This window comes from Pteronotus mesoamericanus, unplaced genomic scaffold (genome assembly GCF_021234165.1).
Source record: "Pteronotus mesoamericanus isolate MK-2021 breed Mesoamerican mustached bat unplaced genomic scaffold, CSHL_Meso_final scaffold_125, whole genome shotgun sequence".
In the NCBI taxonomy this organism is placed as follows: Eukaryota; Metazoa; Chordata; class Mammalia; order Chiroptera; family Mormoopidae; genus Pteronotus; species Pteronotus mesoamericanus.
This window is the reverse complement of record NW_026555304.1, coordinates 5,515,186-5,537,184: the sequence shown is the minus strand read 5'-3', so window position 1 is coordinate 5,537,184 and position 21,999 is coordinate 5,515,186.

Here is a 21,999-nt window from a genome sequence, read left to right as displayed (position 1 = left end):
TACCTCATGGTGGTTTTGATCTGCATTTCTCTGATGGCTAGTGATGCTGAGCATCCTTTCAAATGCCTCTGGGCCCTCTGTATCTCCTCCTTAGAAAAGCATCTGCCCAGGTCCTTTGCCCATTTTTTGAGTGGATCGTTTGTCTTCTTGGAGTAGAGTCGAGTGAGTTCTTTATATATCTTGGAGATCAAACCTCTATCTGATGTATGATTAGCAAATATATTTTCCCATACGGTTGGCTCCCTTTTCATTTTGCTGATGTTTTCTTTCGCCGTGCAGAAGCTTCTTATTTTTATGAGGTCCCACTTGTTTATTCTTTCCTTTATGTCCCTTGCTTTAGGAGACATATCAGTGAAAAAATTGCTGCGTGGGATATCTGAGAGTTTCCTGCCAATGTTCTCCTCGAGGACTTTGATGGTGTTGCGACTTATATTTAAGTCTTTTATCCATCTTGAGTTTATTTTTGTGTATGGTGTCAGCTGATGATCCAATTTCAATTTTTTGCATGTAGCCGTCCAGCTCTCCCAACACCATTTGTTGAAGAGGCTGTTATTGCTCCATTTTATGCTTCTGTCCCCTTTGTCGAATATTAGATGTCCATAGAGACCTGGGCTTATTTCTGGGCTTTCTATTCTGTTCCATTGGTCTATGGGTCTGTTCTTGTGCCAGTACCAGATTGTTTTGAGTATGGTGGCTTTGTAGTAGAGTTTGATGTCTGGTATTGTGATCCCTCCTACTTTGTGTTTCCTTCTCAAAATTGCTGCGGCTATTCGGGGTCGTTTATGGTTCCATATAAATTTTTGAAATGTCTGTTCTATTTCTGTGAAATACGTCATTGGTATCTTAATAAGGATTGCATTGAATGTATAAATTGCTTTGGGTAGTATGGACATTTTGAGGATATTAATTCTTCCAATCCATGAGCACGGTATATGCTTCCATTTATTTGTGTCTTCCTTAATTTCTTTTTTCAATGTTGTATAGTTTTCTGCATACAGGTCTTTTATGTCTTTGGTTAAATTTATCCCTAGGTACTTTATCTTTTTTCGTGCTATATCGAATGGTATATTTTTCCTGATTTCTTCTTCTTCTATTGCATTGCTGGTGTACAAAAACACCTTTGACTTCTGAATGTTGACTTTGTATCCTGCTGTTTTGCCAAATTCACTTATTAGGTTGAGGAGTTTTTTGGTAGAGTCTACAGGGTTCTCTATGTACACTATCATGTCATCTGCAAACAATGATAGTTTTACTTCCTCCTTTCCTATTTGGATGCCTTTTATCTCTTTCTCTTGTCTAACCTCTGTGGCTAGGACTTCCAATACGATGTTGAAAAGAAGCGGTGAGAGCAGACATCCTTGTCGTGTTCCCGATAGTGGGAAAGCGTTGAGTTTTTGCCCGTTGAGTATGATATTGGCTGTAGGTTTTTCATATATGGCCTTTATTACGTTGAGGAATGCCCCATTTATTCCCATTTTGCTGAGTGTTTGGATCATAAATGGGTGCTGTACCTTGTCAAATGCTTTTTCTGCATCTATTGAGATGATCATGTGGTTTTTGTCTTTTCTTTTATTAATGTGATGTATCACGTTTACTGATTTGAGTATATTAAACCAGCCCTGCATCCCTGGGATGAATCCCACTTGATCGTGGTGGATAATCTTTTGAATGTATTGCTGGATGCGGTTTGCCAATATTTTGTTGAGGATTTTAGCATCTATGTTCATCAGCAAAATTGGCCTGTAGTTTTCTTTCTTTGTAGGGTCTTTATCTGGTTTTGGGATCAGGGTGATGCTGGCCTCATAGAAAGAGTCTGGGAGTCTTCCCTCCTCTTGGATTTTTTGGAATAGTCTGAGAAGGACAGGGGTTAGCTCTTCCTTAAATGTTTTGTAAAATTCTCCTGTGAAACCATCTGGCCCTGGGCTTTTGTGTGCCGGGAGTTTCTTGATGACTGCTTCAATTTCCCCAGCTGTTATCGGTCTGTTCAAGCTTTCTGTTTCTTCCTCCTTCAGTGTTGGAAGATTATACTTTTCTAAAAATTTGTCCATTTCATCAAGATTTTCAAATTTCTTGGCATATAATTGTTCATAATAGTTTCTGATGATCGTTTGTATTTCTGTGGTATCAGTTGTTATTTCTCCTGTTTCATTTCTGATATTATTAATTTGGGTCCTCTCTCTTTTTGTCTTGATGAGTCTGCTTAATGGCTTGTCAATTTTATTCATCTTTTCAAAGAACCAGCTTCTGGATTGGTTGATCCTCTGAATTGTTCTTTTTCTCTCTATGTCATTCAGTTCTGCTCTAATCTTGACTATTTCCTTCCTTCTACTTGCTCTGGGATTTATTTGTTGTTGTTTCTCCAGTTCTTGAAGTTGTAGTGTTAGGTCTTTTATTTGAAATGTTTCTATCTTTTTTAGGTAAGCCTGTATTGCTATGAACTTCCCTCTCAGGACCACTTTGCTGTGTCCCATAGGTTTTGGACTGTTGTCTGTTCATTTTCATTTGTTTCCAGAAATTTTTTGATTTCTTCTCTTATCTCATTATTGACCGATTCATTGTTTAATAGTCTACTGTTCAGTCTCCATGAGTTTGCAAGTTTTTGAAGTTTCTCTTTGAGTTTGATTTCGAGTTTCAAGGCCTTGTGGTCTGAGAAAAAGTTTGGTATTATTTCAATTTTCCTGAATTTGCTGAGGCTTGCTTTGTGTCCTATCATGTGGTCTATCTTTGAAAAACTGCCATGAGCATTTGAAAAGAATGTGTATTTTTCTTCTTTGGGATGTAAGGTTCTACATATGTCAGTTAAGTCTCTTTGATTCAGTGTTTCATTCAGCGCCACGATATGTTTATTAATGTTTTGTTTGGAAGATCTGTCCATTTTTGACAGTGGGGTGTTGAAATCCCCTACTATCAGTGTGTTGCTGTCTATATCTTTTTTGAAGTCATCCAACAATTTCCTTATATACTTGGGGGCTCCTATATTGGGAGCATATAAGTTTACAATGTTGATGTCTTCTTGATAGATTCTTCCTTTAAGTATGATAAAGTGCCCCTCTGGGTCTCTCTTTATGGCCTTTGCTTTGAAATCGACTTTGTCTGATACAAGTATGGCAACCCCAGCCTTTTTCTCATGTCCATTTGCTTGGAATATTATTTTCCATCCCTTTACTTTCAATCTGTGTAGGTCTTTTGCTCTGAGGTAGGTCTCTTGCAGGCAGCATATGTGTGGGTCATGTTTTCTTATCCATTCAGCTACCCTGTGTCTTTTGATTGGGGCATTCAGTCCATTCACATTGAGAGATATTACTGATAGAAACTTACTCATCTTTTCTCTTTGTACTTGTGTTCCTCTCTGTCTCATTCTTTTCCTTCATCTGCTTAAACCAGTCCCCTCAGCATATCTTGGAGTGCTGGTTTGGTAGAGATGTGTTCTTTTAGCTTTCTTTTGTCTGGGAAACTCCGTATTTCTCTTTCTATTTTAATGGAGAGCCTAGCTGGGTAGAGCAGCCTTGGCTGTAGGCCCTTGCTTTTCATGGCTTGGAATATTTGTTGCCATTCCCTTCTGGCTTGGAGTGTTTCTGTTGAGAAGTCAGCTCCTAGGCATATCGGGGCCCCCTTGTATGTTACTTTCTCCTTCTCCCTTGCTGCCTTGAGGATTCTCTCTTTGTCTTTGACATTTGCCATTTTAATGATGATGTGTCTTGGAGTGGACCTCCTTGGGTCCCTCTTGAGTGGGGTCCTCTGTGCCTCCTGGATCCATGAGAGCCTTTCTCTCCTCAAATTAGGGAAATTTTCCATCATTACTTTTTTGAGGAGGTTCTCTATTCCTTGCTCCTCTTCTTCTCCTTCTGGTATCCCTATTATACGGATATTATTGCATTTCAGGTTGTCCTGCATTTCCCTAAATGCTTCTTCATTCTTTTTGAGCCGTTTTTCCATTTCTTGTTCTTTCTGGGAGCTTTTTTCTACCTTGTCCTCCATCTCACTGATTCGATCCTCAGCTTCATCCAGCCTGCTTTGGATTCTGCTTTTTCAACAATTTTGGTAAGTGTTCCATTTGTGTTTGAAATCAAGGTGTACTCTCTGTTGACATAAAAGAAATGGTTTTGAGTGCATAGATTTATATACATATTGCTAAAAAAAAATTTTTAAAACAACAGGCCCAAAAGGAGTCACTTATGCTAAGCCCCACATCACCAAACCAAGACTTAATTACAGTTTCAGCTCTTCAAAAAAAGAAAAAATGGAATCATAATCAGTCAGTCAGGAACCACCTGATCAGTACTAGTTAGGTGATCTGCCTAACAGACCTAGCCATCCCCTAAGAAAAGTAAACCCTACAATAACCAACCTGCTTTTGCTCTATATAACTTCCTTGTTTCTACTTTCTTCTGGCTATAAACATCTTTCCATTTTGTTCAGCTCCTTATACTCCTTTCTATCTGCTTGATTGGATGTTACCTAACTTAAATTGATTTTTGCTCAAATAAATTTTAAAAATTTAATATGCCTCAGTTTCTTTAACAATTGTAATCAAGCTTGTTAATTATGCTATTCCAGTCTTCTGTATCCTTTCTTATTTTTGTCTATCATGGAAGACTCAGTGAACAGCTTACCTAACCATTCCACTGTACTTCTATTTCCCCATACCCTCTGATTTTTTTAAGGATAGCTATATGCCCAGTCTAGGACATGAGCCTAGATTAAATCCAGGCCAGCATTTTTCAACAGAGGCTTTGCTGACATCTCCACTCCTATTTCGGATGCTGGTGTAAGAACATAAGATCTAGAGCAGCAGCAGCCATCTTGTGACCAATAAACATCTTTACCCGTTTTACAAGTTTATTTGCTCAGCATTCTTCGTATAGTCTTCATGCTTCTCCTAAATCTATTTTTTTATCTTGCTGGTATGTGTCTTCTTTAAAGAATCCATCATAAATGGTCCATAGGTGGTACATTTTCTGAGTCCTCAGTGCCTAATTTAAAGTGCAGCTGTCTACAGATATACAAAATATAGACCCACGCATGTCATGCTACACAACAATGTGAGTGTATGTTCATGTCTTACATGGACATGTGCTTGTGTATGTGTGTTCTTATGCGTACATGAATTATGTGTACATTTATGTGCCTGTATGTAAAAGTGTGTGAAGATGTGTGCCTATGTGCGTGATCAGGTATGTATGTGAGTGTGTGTGTTTATATATGTTTTGGGGACAGTGCATCGAATAGGGCGTCTCAGTCCCACAGCCAACCAAAGACTCATGAAAGTTCTCAGTTTACAGAAATCACTAAACCCTTTGTCAAGTGCAGCTATGCTGATGCTCATTTGCTGTGTCCACAGGGACGTTCCAGCTGTCTTTACAGGGTTTGCATTAGCACAAATATTACATTAGTTGTACTGTTTAGAGTGTGCCTATCTCTCAAGAGACTCCAGAACATGATCTTGAAGCACTTAAGTCTGACACGTGTACATCATATTTAAATAAAATACTAAGACAATTCAGTTATGTGACCAACAGCACGGGGTTGGGCGGCATAGATTATCATTAATTCTTAAAGAAAAAATTTATTCTTAAGATATTTCTGGGTCAGTTTCCTAAATTGTTTTGTAATCTATAGAGGAAATTGTCCTTTAAACATCCTTCATAATCTTAATGTCCTTCTAAAGCCATAATCAACTTTCTTTCCATACATTCCTTCAATTTTCTAAGTTGACATAAGTTATATATAGACTCTCCCCTAAGTTCTTCTCTCTCCTGAAATGATTATTAAATTCAATTATAATCTAATATTCAGTGCTTTCTCTAATTGGAGATGCTGCCCATGGGAAGTCATACAGAAGTTTGAGTATTACATTTATCACCTGTTTGCTTCCTCAGCAAAGCAGGCATATATATTTTAATTGAAAGTGCAACCCATGTAGTCATACAAAGTAAGCGTATGTGTGTAAGATGCCACTGTCTTCTCAGTATTTTAATGAAACTGCGCCTGGTATGCAGATATATATATACCTTCATGCCAATAGAAGATGCTGTCTTAGTTGGTTGGGGCTATTGCAACAAAGTGCCACAGACTGGATGGCTTAAACACAACAGACATTTCTCACAGTTCTGGAGGCTAGAAGCCCAGGATCACGCAGACGGGGAGCAAACTCTCCTGAGTGTTATAAGGGGACTAATACCATTAAATGTACTCTACCCTCATAACCTCATCTAATCTAATCACCTCCCAGTACCATCACACTCGGGGGAGCTAAGATTTCAACATAAGAATTTGGGTGGGAGGACAAACTTTAAGCCGTAAACAGGTTTCAAGTCCATCACGGTATCTGTCTGTGTTGCAAAGAGCATAATTTTGTTGAGCCATTTCAAGCTGACATAGACAGGTGACTGGGTATTAAAAGGATTGCAGGCTTAGTGGGATAGCAAAAGCAAGCTGCTTACCGCAGCCTGCAAGGGAGCTGCTCCCTCTACACACAGTAAGATCCAAAGTACCTGCCCCATCTGGGAGCCCCAACTCAGCTGCCAGCTTCCTTACATGCAGCACACACCACTATAAGCAGCAACAAGATGAACAGCATGCTGCCCATGACCCTGAGAAGCCAGCACTGGACAATACCACATTCACCAAGGAAACATTCAACATTGCCAAGGAAAGCTGGCCAGTCAAAACAACAGCCCACCTCACGTCTGCTTCTAATGCTATGAGAGAGTATCTGGAACCCAGCTGCATGAACACCTAGGCAATGCAGGTATTAGACTCCCAGCCTCTGCCCTCAAGGAAGGATGGAGCAGAGGTTGATGTGGATCTGTCCTACTCACCCACCTTGGCCATATTCTAGAAGCTACAGAGTGGGTATATACTCCTTTGTGAATGCTAGCTTAACTTCGAGGAGGTAGTGCTCAATTGAGAGAACCTAGAATCATAGTGCCAGGCAGTAGCTACTAGCACATGTAACTATGTATTACTGAATGGGGATGTGCTGTAGGTGCAAAATACACACCACACCCCAAATACTTAACACCAAAAAGAACATGAAGCATCTCATTAATAACATTTACATTGAGTAGATGTTGAATGATCATATCTTGGGTATATGGGGTTGAATAAAATACATTATTAAAATCAATTTCATATAGATGGATGAATGGATGAAGAAAATATAATCTATTAGAATGGAGTATTATTTAGCCTGAAAAAGGAACAAAATTCTGACATGTGGTACCACATTGATGAACGTTAAGGACATTATGCTGATTGACATTAAACCAGTCACAAAATAACAAATAATGTATTATTCTTCATATATGAGGTCCCTAGAGTAGTCAAATTCATACAGAGAGAGAATAGAATAAAGGTTAGTAGTTAAAGCAAAGAAGGGAAAGGGGAGTTGGGGAATGGAGACATAATTTCAGGTTGGGAAGATGAAAAGTTCTACAGGCAGATGGTGGTGATGGTTGCAGAGCAATGCGGACATTAATGCCATTAAACTGTACACTTAAAAAATGGCTAAGATGGTAACAGCATTATTCACAATAGATAAAAGGGGGAAACAACCCAAATGTCCACCATTGACTGAATGGATAAAGGCGGGTGGCAATGGTTGCAGTAAAATGTGAATATACTTACACCACTGAATTGTGCACTTTGAATGGTTAAAGTAGTAAATTTTAAGTTATTTATCACATATTTGACTTTCAGGTGCACACATTTCAGAATGGTTCATGTTTCCTGGTCTCAGAATTCTCAGGGACAGAGGCCTCCCCACCCCCCTGCCTCCTTCAACCCCTTTCTCTGGAAGATGTGCTCAGGAATGCAATGACTCCATTTCACTGTTTATTCTTTGAGGGGTTTCTTTTGTCATTGTTATCTCCTTTCTCTTAGACTGTGTTCTGAGGATAGCCAAGGACGCTGAAGTTGAGAATGGACACCCTCTGCTTGGCTGTGGCTTCTGCCTAGGGGAGCCTAACATAAACCTTGCTACACGACCCCGAAGAGCCGCAGCAATTTTGAGAAAGAAACACAAAGTAGGAGGGATCACAATACCAGACATCAAACTCTACTACAAAGCCACCATACTCAAAACAATCTGGTACTGGCACAAGAACAGACCCATAGACCAATGGAACAGAATAGAAAGCCCAGAAATAAGCCCAGGTCTCTATGGACATCTAATATTCGACAAAGGGGACAGAAGCATAAAATGGAGCAATAACAGCCTCTTCAACAAATGGTGTTGGGAGAGCTGGACGGCTACATGCAAAAAATTGAAATTGGATCATCAGCTGACACCATACACAAAAATAAACTCAAGATGGATAAAAGACTTAAATATAAGTCGCAACACCATCAAAGTCCTCGAGGAGAACATTGGCAGGAAACTCTCAGATATCCCACGCAGCAATTTTTTCACTGATATGTCTCCTAAAGCAAGGGACATAAAGGAAAGAATAAACAAGTGGGACCTCATAAAAATAAGAAGCTTCTGCACGGCGAAAGAAAACATCAGCAAAATGAAAAGGGAGCCAACCGTATGGGAAAATATATTTGCTAATCATACATCAGATAGAGGTTTGATCTCCAAGATATATAAAGAACTCACTCGACTCTACTCCAAGAAGACAAACGATCCACTCAAAAAATGGGCAAAGGACCTGGGCAGATGCTTTTCTAAGGAGGAGATACAGAGGGCCCAGAGGCATTTGAAAGGATGCTCAGCATCACTAGCCATCAGAGAAATGCAGATCAAAACCACCATGAGGTACCACCTCACACCGGTCAGAATGGCCATCATAAACAGATCCACAAACAACAGGTGCTGGCGAGGCTGTGGAGAAAAGGGAACCCTAGTACACTGTTGGTGGGAATGCAGACTGGTGCAGCCACTATGGAAAGCAGTGTGGAATTTCCTCAGAAAGCTGAAAATGGAACTGCCTTTTGATCCAGCGATTCCCCTGCTGGGACTATACCCTGAGAACACCAAAACGCCAATACAAAAGAACCTATGCACCCCAATGTTCATAGCAGCACAATTTACAATAGCCAAGTGTTGGAAGCAACCTAAATGCCCATTAGTAGATGATTGGATCAAAAAATTATGGTGCATATACACAATGGAATACTACGCAGCAGAAAGAAAAAAGAAGTACTAAACTTTGCGACAGCATGGATGGAACTGGAGAGCATCATGCTAAGCGAAATAAGCCAGGGGGCGAAAGACAAATGCCATATGATCTCACCTATAAGTGGAACCTAACCAACAATGCAAAGATGCAAGGAAAATATGACCAGCAACACTGAAAGGAAAAGAAATCAACAGAGACAAGAGGGAAGGCGGGGGCAGGGAAAGGGAAGGGGAAAGTCAAGGAACATATAGCAAGGACTCATGGACAAAACCAAAGGGGAAGAGCTGAGGGAGGGAAGGTGGGAGGGGGCAAGGGAAAGAGGTGGGGGGGAGGCATAGACAAATGTATTTAAAAAGTAAATAAATTAAAAAAAGGAAAAAAGAAGAAAAAAAAAACCTTGTTACAAGTGCCAAGAATGAGGATCAGAGGGGCGTCGCCCATGACTGAACGACAGAATGCACAGGCTTCGGGACGTGGATTTTAGTGACACTGACTTGGTGATTCCTGCTGGCAGGAATGATTCACGTCATTCCTAAGTGAATCCCAGGTGAATACATTGTGTCCTGTCTGTGTAACCAGGACTGTCACAGCCCACATCCTGGAAGTTCTGAAATGGCCTGTGAGGTTTCTCTGTACCCCTTTGCTCAGCACACCACCTCTGGGCCCTGCCAACACTTTCCAGCTGGTATCTCAGTAGCCCTTGACTCATAGTCAGCAGGTCCCTGCTATTTTTTTCAAGAAGTAGGTTTCTTTTTCATTAATTTGCTAGGTTTTTTTAAGTTCACCAAGCACTGGAAAACACCTGGGGGTAGAAATAAAACATCAGTATATTAACCATGAGTTTTAATTTTCACTTATGAAATGTTCTGGATGTTAAATTTTTAATGGACACTTACTATTTATATGAAAAAAAAGTTATAGAAACAAGGCTCTATGGAACGATGGCTCTCAGGGTCTACTTTAACCTGACTTATGCTGTTTGTAAAATTTGCTTCTATATCACCCTCCACAATTTTCAGATCTCCTTCTCCTTCAAACCACAGAGAACTCTGAGCTACAAGCCAGTGCTTAGGAAAGAGTAAAACAAGTGACCGCCCAGAACAGCCACTCAGAGACATTAGGATGCCAGCAAGCAGTGATGCAAGCCCCACTCAGACACAGACAGAAGCACCCACATGGAGTGAATGGGGACCAAGAGCTCTGAAAAGGTGCTGCTAGAGATGTGCAGGCTGGCATGCTTGAAGGACATATGAGGATATATGTGCAAAATGCTTCTGGAGCAATTCAGTGCCCTTATTAAGGTAACATTGAGCCTCTAATCAGATGTATATTCTAGCTGCCTTGAAAGGTAAGGGAAAAAAATGCTCTCAAATTATAAATGAGCTCTCTTCTGTAATACCTAAACTCCCAAGTTCAGCTAATGACTCTGGTTTCCACTCCTTGTATCTCATAGGCCAGTTATTCATCTTTTGACCTCAGTCCATTTGCAGCCTTCTGTGTTCTCTGTGGTGAAAGGGATGAAAGTTTACAAGCTCCATGTCCTGGACACCCTGCTAACTGACTTCCTAATGAGCTATGGGTGGGAGGTTGGAAGGGAAAGGGAAGAAAAAAGCCTTTTGTTCTGCTCTTGGCAAAATCTCTGTACTAAGTCAAATAGTATCCCTCCAAAATTAATGTCAACCCAGAACCTGTGAATGGGACCTTGTTTAGAAGTAGGGTCTTTTTAGATGTAATCAAGTAAGTCGAGGTTATACTAGATTAGGGTGGGCCCTAAATCCAATGTGACTGATGTGTTTATATGAAGAGGGAAATACGGACACAGAAACACAAAGGTAAATGCCATGTCACAACAAAGTCAGAGATTAGAATGATGTCAAATAATCCTAAAACTTACATGGAACCACAAATGATCCCAAATAGCCATAACAATCTTGAGAAAGAAGAACAAAGTTAGAGGTACTATGTTACCTAATATCAAACTATACTACAAGGCTATAGTAATAAAAATAGTATGGTGCTGGCATAAAAACAGACATACAGATCAATGGCACAGAATAGAAAGCTCAAAATAAACTCATGCCTGTATGATTAATAAATCTGTGACAAAGGAGATAAGAACACACAATGGGTTAAAGACAGTCCATTCAATAAATTGTGTTGAGAAAATTGGACATAAAATTGTAAAAAATTAAACTAGACCACCTTTTTACACCTGCACAAGGATAAACTCAAAGTAGATTAGAGATTTGAAGGTAAGACTTGAAATCATAAAACTCTCAAAAGAAAACATAGGCATAGTCTCTGGCATTTTTCTTTGTAATATTTTATTCTAATATACTCTTCAAGCAAGGAAAACAAAAGAAAAAATAATGAGACTATATCATACAAAAAAGTTTTTTGCACAGCAAAGGAAACAGTCAACAAAATTAAAATGACCTACTGAATGGAAGATATTTGCCAATGATATATTCTATAAGGGGCTAATATCCAAAATGTATAAAGAATTCGTGCAACTCAGCACCAGAAAAAATCCAATTAAAAAATGGGCAAAGACATTTCCCCAAAAAAGGACATGCAGATGACCAATAAACATATAAAAAGATTCTCAATGTCACTAATCATCAGACAAACACAAATTAAAACCACAGTGAGGTGTCACGTTATACCTGTCAGGATGGTCACTATCAATAAATCAACAAACAGTGTTGGCAAAGATGTGGAGAAAAGGGAACCCTCTTGCCCTGTTGGTGGGAATGCAAATTCATGTATCACTATTGAAAACAGTATGGACTACCATAAGATCCAGCAATTTCTCTTCTGGGTATATATCTGAAGAAATCCAAAATACTAATTTGAAAAGATATATGCATCCCTATGTTCATTGTAGTATTGTTTACAATAGCCAAGATGGGCAACCTAAGTGTCCATCTGTAGACAAGTGGATTAAAAAAAGCTTTGGTATATGTATATAATGGAATATTACTCAACCAAAAAAAAGAATGAAATCTTACCATTTGCAACATCATGGATGAAAAAGAGGATATTATGCTAAGTGAGATAAGACAGTGAAAGTAAAATACAATATGATTTCACTTACACTTGGGATGTAAAGAACAAAATAAACAAACAAACAAAACAAAACAAACTCATAGATATGGAGAACAAACTGACAATTGCCAGGTAGAAGGAGGTTGGGGGGCTGGATTAAAAAGGAAAGGATTATGAAGTACAAATAGGTAGTTACAAAATAGTCATGGGGATGTAAAGTATAGCATAGGGATTATAGACAATAATATTGTAATAACTATGTATGGGGCCAGGTGGCTATTAGACTCATTGTGGAGAGGGTTCACTCCATAATTATACAATTGTCTTATCTCTATGCTGTACACCTGAAACTAATATAAAATACTGAATACCCCTGTAATTTAAAAATAAAATTGGCTCACATGCTTATGGGGCTGGCAAGTCTGAAATCTGCAGTGCAAGCTGGAAACTCAGGCAGGAGTTGGCACTGCCATCTTGAAACAGAATTTCTTCTTTAAAATATCTCCATTTTTAAGGCCTTGAATAGATTGGATAAGTCCCACCTACAGTACTGAGACATCTCCTTTTCTTAAAGTCAACTAATTGTAGATGTTAACCACATATAAAAAATATCTTCACAGCAACACCTACATCAGTATTTTATTGAGTAGCTGCTGGGTACTAGAGCCCAGTCAACATGAAACACCACCCATGAGTCTTGGTTCCTGCCATTATCCTTGAATGGGCCGATCACCCAGGTGCTGGTTGAGTCAGCTGCTCAGTCCATAGTTACTGTTCTCTGACTCCACCCCCTTTCACAACGGAGCCTGTGAAAATGGTTTCACCCTCTTGTCCCTGGACCTATGGCTGGATGCTCACCATCAGACAATTATCTGGTGATGGCCAAAGATATTCAACAATGTCTCACTTGATCATTCCCACAAACCTAATTCACACTTCAAAAGAAGGATCCTGGAGACAACACAACCATAAAATTGGTCCAAACACAACTTTATTCTTGAGCAACATAAACCCCAAAAGGGAAACTCTCGAGATATATCTGAGCTCTGCCATTATTCAATGATATTCAAGCAAAATAATATCTTTGGAAAACTTAGTATGCATACTTGCCTTGGTGGTGAGGTTCACCAGTTATGTCGGAATTCTGATTCCATCACAGAATGACTTTTATGACAAATAATTCAGAGTTGGTTTTCAATCCATTGGTCATTTGGAGGGGTAGGACACAATTAAGATATCCTCTTACATGATAGGAACCAAACTATCCAGCATTAATATAACACAGACATAGAAACCTATATCTATATATATCCACTCATCCATTCATCCTTCCATCCATCAACCATTCATTCGTGCACTCACACATTTCCTTCTATCTACACATCCATCCATCCATCATACATACATACACACATACAGACATACATACATCATCCATATCCCACCTATCATCCATTCAGTTATCTATCCATCACCCATTCATCTGTCCATCACCTACCTGTCACTATTCCAATCATCCATCCATCCATCCAAACATCTATCTATGCACAAACATTTCCTTCTGCTCCAGTACTGTCCCATTTGCTTGCCAATAAAAATAAGGTCTTGATATTCTAATTAGTTGACATACCAAATAAAAATTATCTTCTATTCAGCAATACAAATATAACTGCACAGTTGCACCAAGCCTCGAGGCAGTCTCCGCCCTCAAACACAGAATAGTGAGAGGTATCTGAAAACTTTTGGTCATTATTCTCAGTCCTGACTTGTTCTGTTCAACTAATAGGAAGTCAGGGGTCCCAGATCAATTCCAGAAGATACCCATGGCTCTTCTCTCCCAACTCCAGAGGCTATGGAGATTCTTAAGTAATGGATTTCCTCAGACCACAGCAAAGGGCAAAATAGTGTTTTATTCCTGCAGCAAATATACTGAGCACCATGTACTGGGAACATAATGTTTGCCCTCCAACAGTTTCTGGTTACTAAATCAAATATCTAACATGTTCTAATAAGTAAATGTTTGGGGGTAAATATGAGGGGTCCCTTAACACAGCATAGGAGTGTGACTGAAGAGTGGCTTTGCAGTCAGAGAGAGGAGCACAGGCACAGGTTTGGGAGAAACACAGCGGTGTGCTTATGGGCCTGATGGAGGGCTTGAGCACAGCCAGCCAAGAGGCAGAGTGAGGTGGGAGACCGGGCCAGACCAGGAAAATAAGGCCTTTGAAGGTTTGCAGTTCTAGGAGCAGCAAAACTAGTTTTGCATTTTATTTTACCCCCAATGTTTTATTGTTATAAAATTTCAAATACACAGAAATTTTGAAAAAATAGAAGAGTCAATAACCAAGGACTATGTGGACTTAGATTCAACAGCTCCCTTTTAGTGGGCATTTGGGAGGGCGGGCATGTCTGTTTACTGAGTGAGTAGCAGACAACATAACCATTGGCTCTTGAACACTCAGTATTCATCACTGAAGACTAATGACCTTCTCCCACCTTATCACACCTAACAAAAAGGACAATGATTCCTACTAACATTCCGTGCCCAGTCCATCTTCAAATTTTCCAACTGTCCCCAGAAAGTCCTTTGGAGTTGGGGGTGGTATTTTCAGATGCCATCAAAGTTCACCCATTGCATGTGGAGGTTAAGTCTCCAAAGTCCCTTGTAACCAAGAGCCACGCTGTTTTTCCTAATACATTGACTTCCTGAAGAGTGCAGGTCCCTGAGATGTTGAGAAATGTGCCACATTCTGTCCCACATTCTGGATTTTGTCTGATTGCTTCCTTGTGGTGCCCTTTGGTATGTTTCTTTATTCTTGTATTTCTTATAAACTGAAACTTAATCTGGAGCGCTCATGAGATTCAAATTAAACATTTTTGTTGAGACCACTTCATCAATGACACCATAGCTTTTGTGTCACATCAGGGACACACGATGCTGGTGCTCAATCTCTGTGACACTAACAGGATCACGTGGACAAGATAGGAATCCGACAGGGGAAAGGATGGATATCCAGGTTGTTCTCCAAGGTCCGGGGTCCTCTTCTTGCTGTTCCAGTTGAAGTCACCAGGTCGTCCTCCGTCTCACTGACAAGTCTGCCCCAAGTGCATCTGTGCCGTTTATAGGCCCCCTGGTGGAGCCATACACCCCCCACCACCAAAGCCTGCCCTTACTTCACAGTTTGGAGAGCAGGCCCCTCCCTTTCAAATGAAGCCAACTCCATTGTTACCTCAGCCAGGCTCCAAGCAGGAGGAGGAGGGTTTGCCCAAACCTCCTTATACAAAACACCAAAAGCAGGAACTCATGCACTCTCTAACCTTGGGAAAAGGGCTTTCTTTCTTAACATCCCCACAGATACAGCAAAGGAGGAAATGCTCCTCTGCAGGATAAAGAGATCCATCCATCTTCTTTGCTGCTACTTTTCTTTACTTTACTTTTTGTTCTTCTCCTCCTCCTCCTTCTTCTTCTTCTTCTTCTTCTTCTTCTTCTTCTTCTTCTTCTTCTTCTTCTTCTTCTTCTTTTTGTTAACATTGGTTCATAGGAAAGTTTTGGGTAAATAAAAGGGGAGTGTGTAATTTATATGCTGACTTAATCTTCAATGTGTCACACGTACACACACACACACACACACACACACACACACACATAGGGAAATGACAGCAAGCAACTTGAGAACCACTTCTAAAACTCTCTGCCAGGCGTAATATTACTCACCAGGCAAGAGGTGAATCATTAACGATCAGAAATGATCACTTTTCAGTTATACTTTCTTGCATTCTGTGAAGGTAAGTGTGTTTTGACAATTTTGTGCGTGAATGTGTTCATGGGGCATCCAGAGTATGTTCCAGTAAAATACCTATGATCTGCTTTCTCCTCCCTTCCTCCCTCCCTCCCTCCCTCCCTCCCTCCCTCCCTCCCTCCCTTTCTTCCTTCCTTCCTTCCTTCCTTCCTTCCTTCCTTCCTTCCTTCCTTCCTTCCTTCCTTCCTTCCTTCCTTCTTGTGTTTCAGTTATTTCAGCAAGGAGCAATTGCTCTAACTAAGGGGAACTAGAGAGGGCTTCCTAGAGGAGGGAAAATTTAGGTTGGGATTTGAAGAATCATATTCAAATGGGGGAAGAGTCTCAGGCTTAGAATAAACAAGAGAAGGTAGCAGGGTTCAGGGCTCCTTTGGAAATACTGAAAAGCTCAGAGTCAGCAGCAGTGTGCACTGGGAGAGGGGAATGTGGGCAAAGCCAGAACACAGGGCAGTTGGAGCACGAACCTCAGATGAAGCCTCAGTTTGTGGGCAGTCAGGGGCATATGGCAAATGGGGCAACATGATCCAGTTTGTTATAAAAACAAACACATTGGTGACAGTACTGTGAGAGGACAGCTGGAGGCAGAACAAGTGAGGCTTGTGAAACACAGTAGGCAAGATGCAGGGGGTCTCCTCCACCCTAGGGACTGGAGTTCTCGCACGTGCCTTGAGTCCCTCAGTCCTATAAAAGCTACTCCATGGAGACCTTTGCATCAATACAATAGCCCAGGCACCTGAAAAACAGAGGTGAACCAGCAGAAGGCAGGTCACCAGGTGAGAGCTGTCTGGACCTCAACAAAATGCAATGTCAGAGTGGCCCCAATTGCTTCTACCTCTGAGAGTAACTGCTGCACTGTGTTTGCATTTCCCATATCCAAGTACAAAAATCACCAGTGAGAGGGAGCCAGTGAAGATAAGTGTCCTTATCACAAACTCCTGTGAACTAAGGTCCTTTCACTAATCTTGGTGGCGTAGAACTTAGCAGGAAATAATCGAGCCCTCGAGTTTTCACTCTAGTAACTCAATGTTACATATACCACAGGCCTATAAAAGGTCTGTTTCTAAAGGTAGATTCTGATTCTTGGTTTAAATGTGAGGATTATATACACTACTTTTCCTTAAAATCAGACACCACAGTGGAACCTTGCCTCTCCCCGCCGCCCCGACGCACACTCGGCATGAGTCCTTAGAGGTGCCCAGGGACACTGCTCCATCTCGCCCTACTCTCTGCTATACCCTTCACAGCATATTGGGGCTGAGGCCCTAACCACTTATGAGGCATTGATACGCCTGGTTGGAGCCTTAAGAAGGCCTGGAAGTACCTGCTTTTGTGTTCCTGGGAGTTCTGAGTAACCTCATAGGAAAGGGGTTAGCCAACACTGGCACCCACGCAAGTTTCTGTAAATAAGTGTTTATTGTACCACAGCCATGCCCATTGGTGTATGTATGCATTGTCTGTGGCTGCTTCCTCATCACAACAGGAGAGCAGAGTATATGGCCAACAGGGTGGTCCTAGAGGAGGTCTCAGAAGAACCTCCTGCCGGCCGCAGGCAATGGGCAGAGCTGGGGTGAAAAAAGGCTTGAAGTCACTGGTTTGGGGTGATGTGTTACACAGCAATAGATCACTGGAAACTATTTCCCCTGTCCCCCCAATTTCTGGGCTGCGACTGTGAAGATAGGACAAAAAGACCACCAGCAAGATCAGACCCAGAACCATGTTGAACTTGCTCCTAAAGCTGCCCAATAGCAAACATAACTGATGGCAGAGCTTTTCTGGAGAAATACCATAACTCATCATGAAACCAGCTATTAAACCACAGACTTCTGTTTCCTTCACCTCAGACATCACCCCTACTCTCTGCAACAGTTTGACCACATTTTAGTTTGTGGGTTTTTGCCTTTTAAATAAATCTTATCATTACAAATGCAACAAGGCCCCCGCATGGTCCCCCGGACAGGAACTTCTCCCTCTTACACAGAATGTCCACTGCGTGTTCTTTCAGATGCAGTGAATTCTAGAACGTCCTCTTAAAGAGACATGCCTGTCATTTCAGAACGTCTTGAGCTTTAAAGAGGGAGGCACGCTGTGAGTGCAGCCATGGTTTCCATGGCTTGCTTGTCCTGAATCCCTCGCTTGCACGTGTTCTTAGGGAAAGTGAAATATCAGAACACATCTACTTGTCACATCTTGAGGGAAGGCTCAGCCCTCTCTTTCGCCCTAGCAGAAGCCACTACTCACAAAAGACAAGTGGCAGGGTCACCATGGGTTGTGCAGAAACCCCTGTAGAGGCCACTGTCAGCAGGGCTGCCCACCCGGTGAACAGGTCTCCTCCCTAAACAAGGGCATAGGCAGAAAACCCCAAGGTGCCTATGCTTAGTGCCAGAACCTGTGTTGCATTGCATGGCACAAGAGACTGCAAAGGTAACTGAGGCTACAGACTTGGGAAGAGAAACTGTCCTGAGTTATCGAGATGCTCCCAGTATCATCACATGCACCTTCAACAGCAAGAAGCCAGACAAGACGTGGCAGAAGGTGGCTTCGGAAAAACGGGAAGCATGAAAGAAGGGGCAGGAATACATAAGCGCAACATGGGGAGGTGCTCTACAGGCCTTCCGGAGCTGAGTTGGACTCCAGCCGAATGCCACAATGGACAAGGAAGCCTGGGCTGGGCTGAGGCTTTTGGGAGCACAGTCCCCCAAACACAGCTCAGTCACCCGTTCTGCTGGGAAGTGAAGTCTCAGCACCTCTTCCTCAGACTAGAGAAAAGCTACAATGTTTGTCACATTGTTCTTTCCTTCCAGGGAAATCTAACACATCATTGTGACTCTGCAAGTGCCACTGTTCCTGGTTTTCGTGAAGCTGTTCTTAGGGAATGAGTTATTCCCTTTACAAAGAAAAAAGAGAGCCAGCCCTCCTTTTCATTGCATACCCACCCATTGAAGCATTACCTGCCCATGATCACCTGCTCAGCAAGGTGTTCCTTATTCTAGAAGTTTTCATGCCTTATTGAATATAAAAGTTTCAGCATTTAGTCAGCAGGATGGTAGCCACACCTTTGCTTGAGAAAACCAGTCCTTTTTGTGGCCCAGGGTGTTGTTGCCAAGGCAACAAAGAAGGACTTGCTATCTGCGGTTTTCCAACCACACAAAGGGGATCCAGACCCCTCTATACTTGTGAACCTGTTGCTTCTGTCTCTCACCCTGGCTGCCCACACACCCAGCTGCCTTGTGCTGCCCCTTGCAGCCCCCACCAGGGCCCCTCTGCCTGCAGGGACTCTCCCTTTCTCTGTTTTCCCCAAGTAGCCAGGAGCAGACAGGAGAGGTAGTGAGAACAACCAGGAGCCTGGGAGACATGTGGTAGATGCGCTGCACCATCCCAGGTGAAGTCTCCTCTGGGACTGAGATGCTCTGTCCCCTAACCTGAATGCACAGAGCCACCCTGGCTGCATTGCCATGTCTTCTATCTATTTGCCTAGGCCTCCCCCAGGCCTGCACAGATCTCCAAGGTCTATATGCATTATTTCTAATCCTTACCATGGCCCAGCCAGGGAAACTGAGGCAGGAGCAGAAGGGAAGGGTTTGGAAGGCGTGCATCTTGACTAATGCAATTAACACCAGACGTTAATGCTTTTAAAAACTCCATTATTATACTTGATGATACATGCTCAAAAAATCAATTACTGCAATAATAAATAACAAAAACTGAAAAGAAAGGATAATTAACTCCTGAAATCATAACATCTCACGATGCATCCAGTCCTTGTCTTCAACCAAGGACTCAGATTTGTTCTAATGCTGTTTGTGTCAGAGCACCTTGGCACTGCTAACATTCCTGTATCTCAGCTCTGGGCTCTGGCCACTCTGGCCAGGGAGCGCTCAGGTGGCTGAGGGGAAGGAGCTCACTGACCTCCTGAGCCCTGGGCCTCAGTGTGCATCCACCTGAGTGCTGATGACTCTGGCATTCCTGCTAGGATGCATTCGGAGTTCTAGAGGACCATCTGCCCCTACAGTGGCAGTCAAAGGAGCTCTGTTTGGCAGAAGTCCTAAGGGGCTACGTGCCTGCTGGGCAAGGTTTGGGCACTGGACAGACCCAGCTCCAATTCCCTGCCACCGTACCCTCCCCACTGCTGGAGCCAGATCCAGGAAGAAGTGCCACCTGATGCTGCAGTGGCTGGGGGACATGGTTGGACAGGTGATCAGAAGGAACCTAGGAGGAAATTCTGGCCCAGGTGGAGGTGTAGGTAGATACACTTTGCTTCCTTGTATAACCAAAAGAAGGACAACCACCAATTTAAAAACAAAGAACAACAAGAACTGCCAGAAAATCAAACTACATGATATTCTGACAACCACGGAGTTAAAGAAGAAATACTCATCCAGACTGGGAGGAGGAGCAGAGACGGGCAGCTGGGGTGGAGAAGACATGCAGCAAGATGGGGGCTAGTGGACAAGGTGGTCCCACATTCACATGTGGGTAAACTGGAAGGAATAACTGGGGAGAGAGCCAGACCACGCAACCCAGAGTTCTAGCACGGGGAAATAAAGTCTCAAAATCTCTGGCTATAAAAACCTGTGGGTGTTGCAGAGGTGGGAGAAACTCCCAGTCCCATAGGAGAGTCCATTGGAGGGACCCACAGGGTCCTAGAATGTACACAAACCCGCCCACCCAGGAATCAGCATAGAAAGGTGCAATATGCTTGGCATAGTGGGGAAAGCGACTGAAAGTGGGGTGAGAGCCAAGTAAGTGACATTGTTCCTTCTCTGACCCCTCCCCCACATACGGTGCCACAATGCAGCAAAGTCGGTTGCCTGGCCTGGTGAATACCTAAAGCTCTGCCCCTTACAACGTAACAGGTGTGTCAAACCAAGAAATACAGCGCAAATGAAACAACAGAACAAAGCTCCAAAACTAGAACTAAATGATTAAGAGAAACACTGGTAATCGGCATGCTCACAGAAATTATTGAGTATGGTCACAAAATAGAGGAAGAAGTGAAGGCTATATAAAGCAAAACAAAGGAAAATATACAGGGAACTAACAGTGAAGGGAAGAAAACTGGGAGTCAAATCAACAATTTGGAACAGAAGGAAGAAATAAACATTCAACCAGAAGAGAATGATGAAAAAGAATTTTTAAAAAATGAGGAGAGGCCAAGGAATTTCTGGGACAACATTAAATAGTCCAACATCTGAATCATAGAGGTTTCAGAAGGAGAAGAAGGAGGAGCAAGAAACTGAAAATTTATTTGAAAAAAAATAATGAAGGAAAACTTCCCCAGTCTGGCAAAAAGAAATAGACACGTAAGTCCAGGAAGCTCAGAGAATCCCAAAGAAGTTGGACCCAAAGAGGAACACAACAAGACACATCACATCATAATTAAATTACCTGAAACTAAAGATAAGGAGAGAATCTTAAAAGCAGCAAGAGAAAAGGAGACAGTTACCTACAAAGGAGTTCCCATAAGACTGTCAGATGATTTCTTGAAAGAAACTTTGCAGGCAAGAAGTATTCAAAGTCATGAATAGCGAGGACTTACAGCCAAGATTACTCTATCCAGCAAAGCTATCATTTAGAATGGAAGGGCAGATAAAGTGCTTCCCAGATAAGGTAAAGTTAAAGGAGTTCATCATCACCAAGTCCTATTTATATGAAATATTAAAGGGACTTATCGAAGAAAAAGAAGATCAAAACTATGAACATTAAAATGGCAACAAATTCACAACTATAAACAACTGAACCTAAAAAAAACAAAAACAAAGCAAACAACAAAACAGGAACAGAATCAGAAATGGAGATCGCATGGAGAGCTATCAGTGGGGAGGGGGAGGGAGAAAATGGGGGAAAAGGTACAGGGAACAAGAAGTAGAAATGGTAGGTACAAATTAGACAGGGGGAGGTTAAGAATAATATAGGAAATAATGAAGTCAAAGAACTTATATGTATGACCCATGGACATGAACTAAGGAGGGAATGTTGGAGGGAGGGGGATACAGGATAGAGGGGAATAGAGGGGAGAAAAAAATGGGACAACT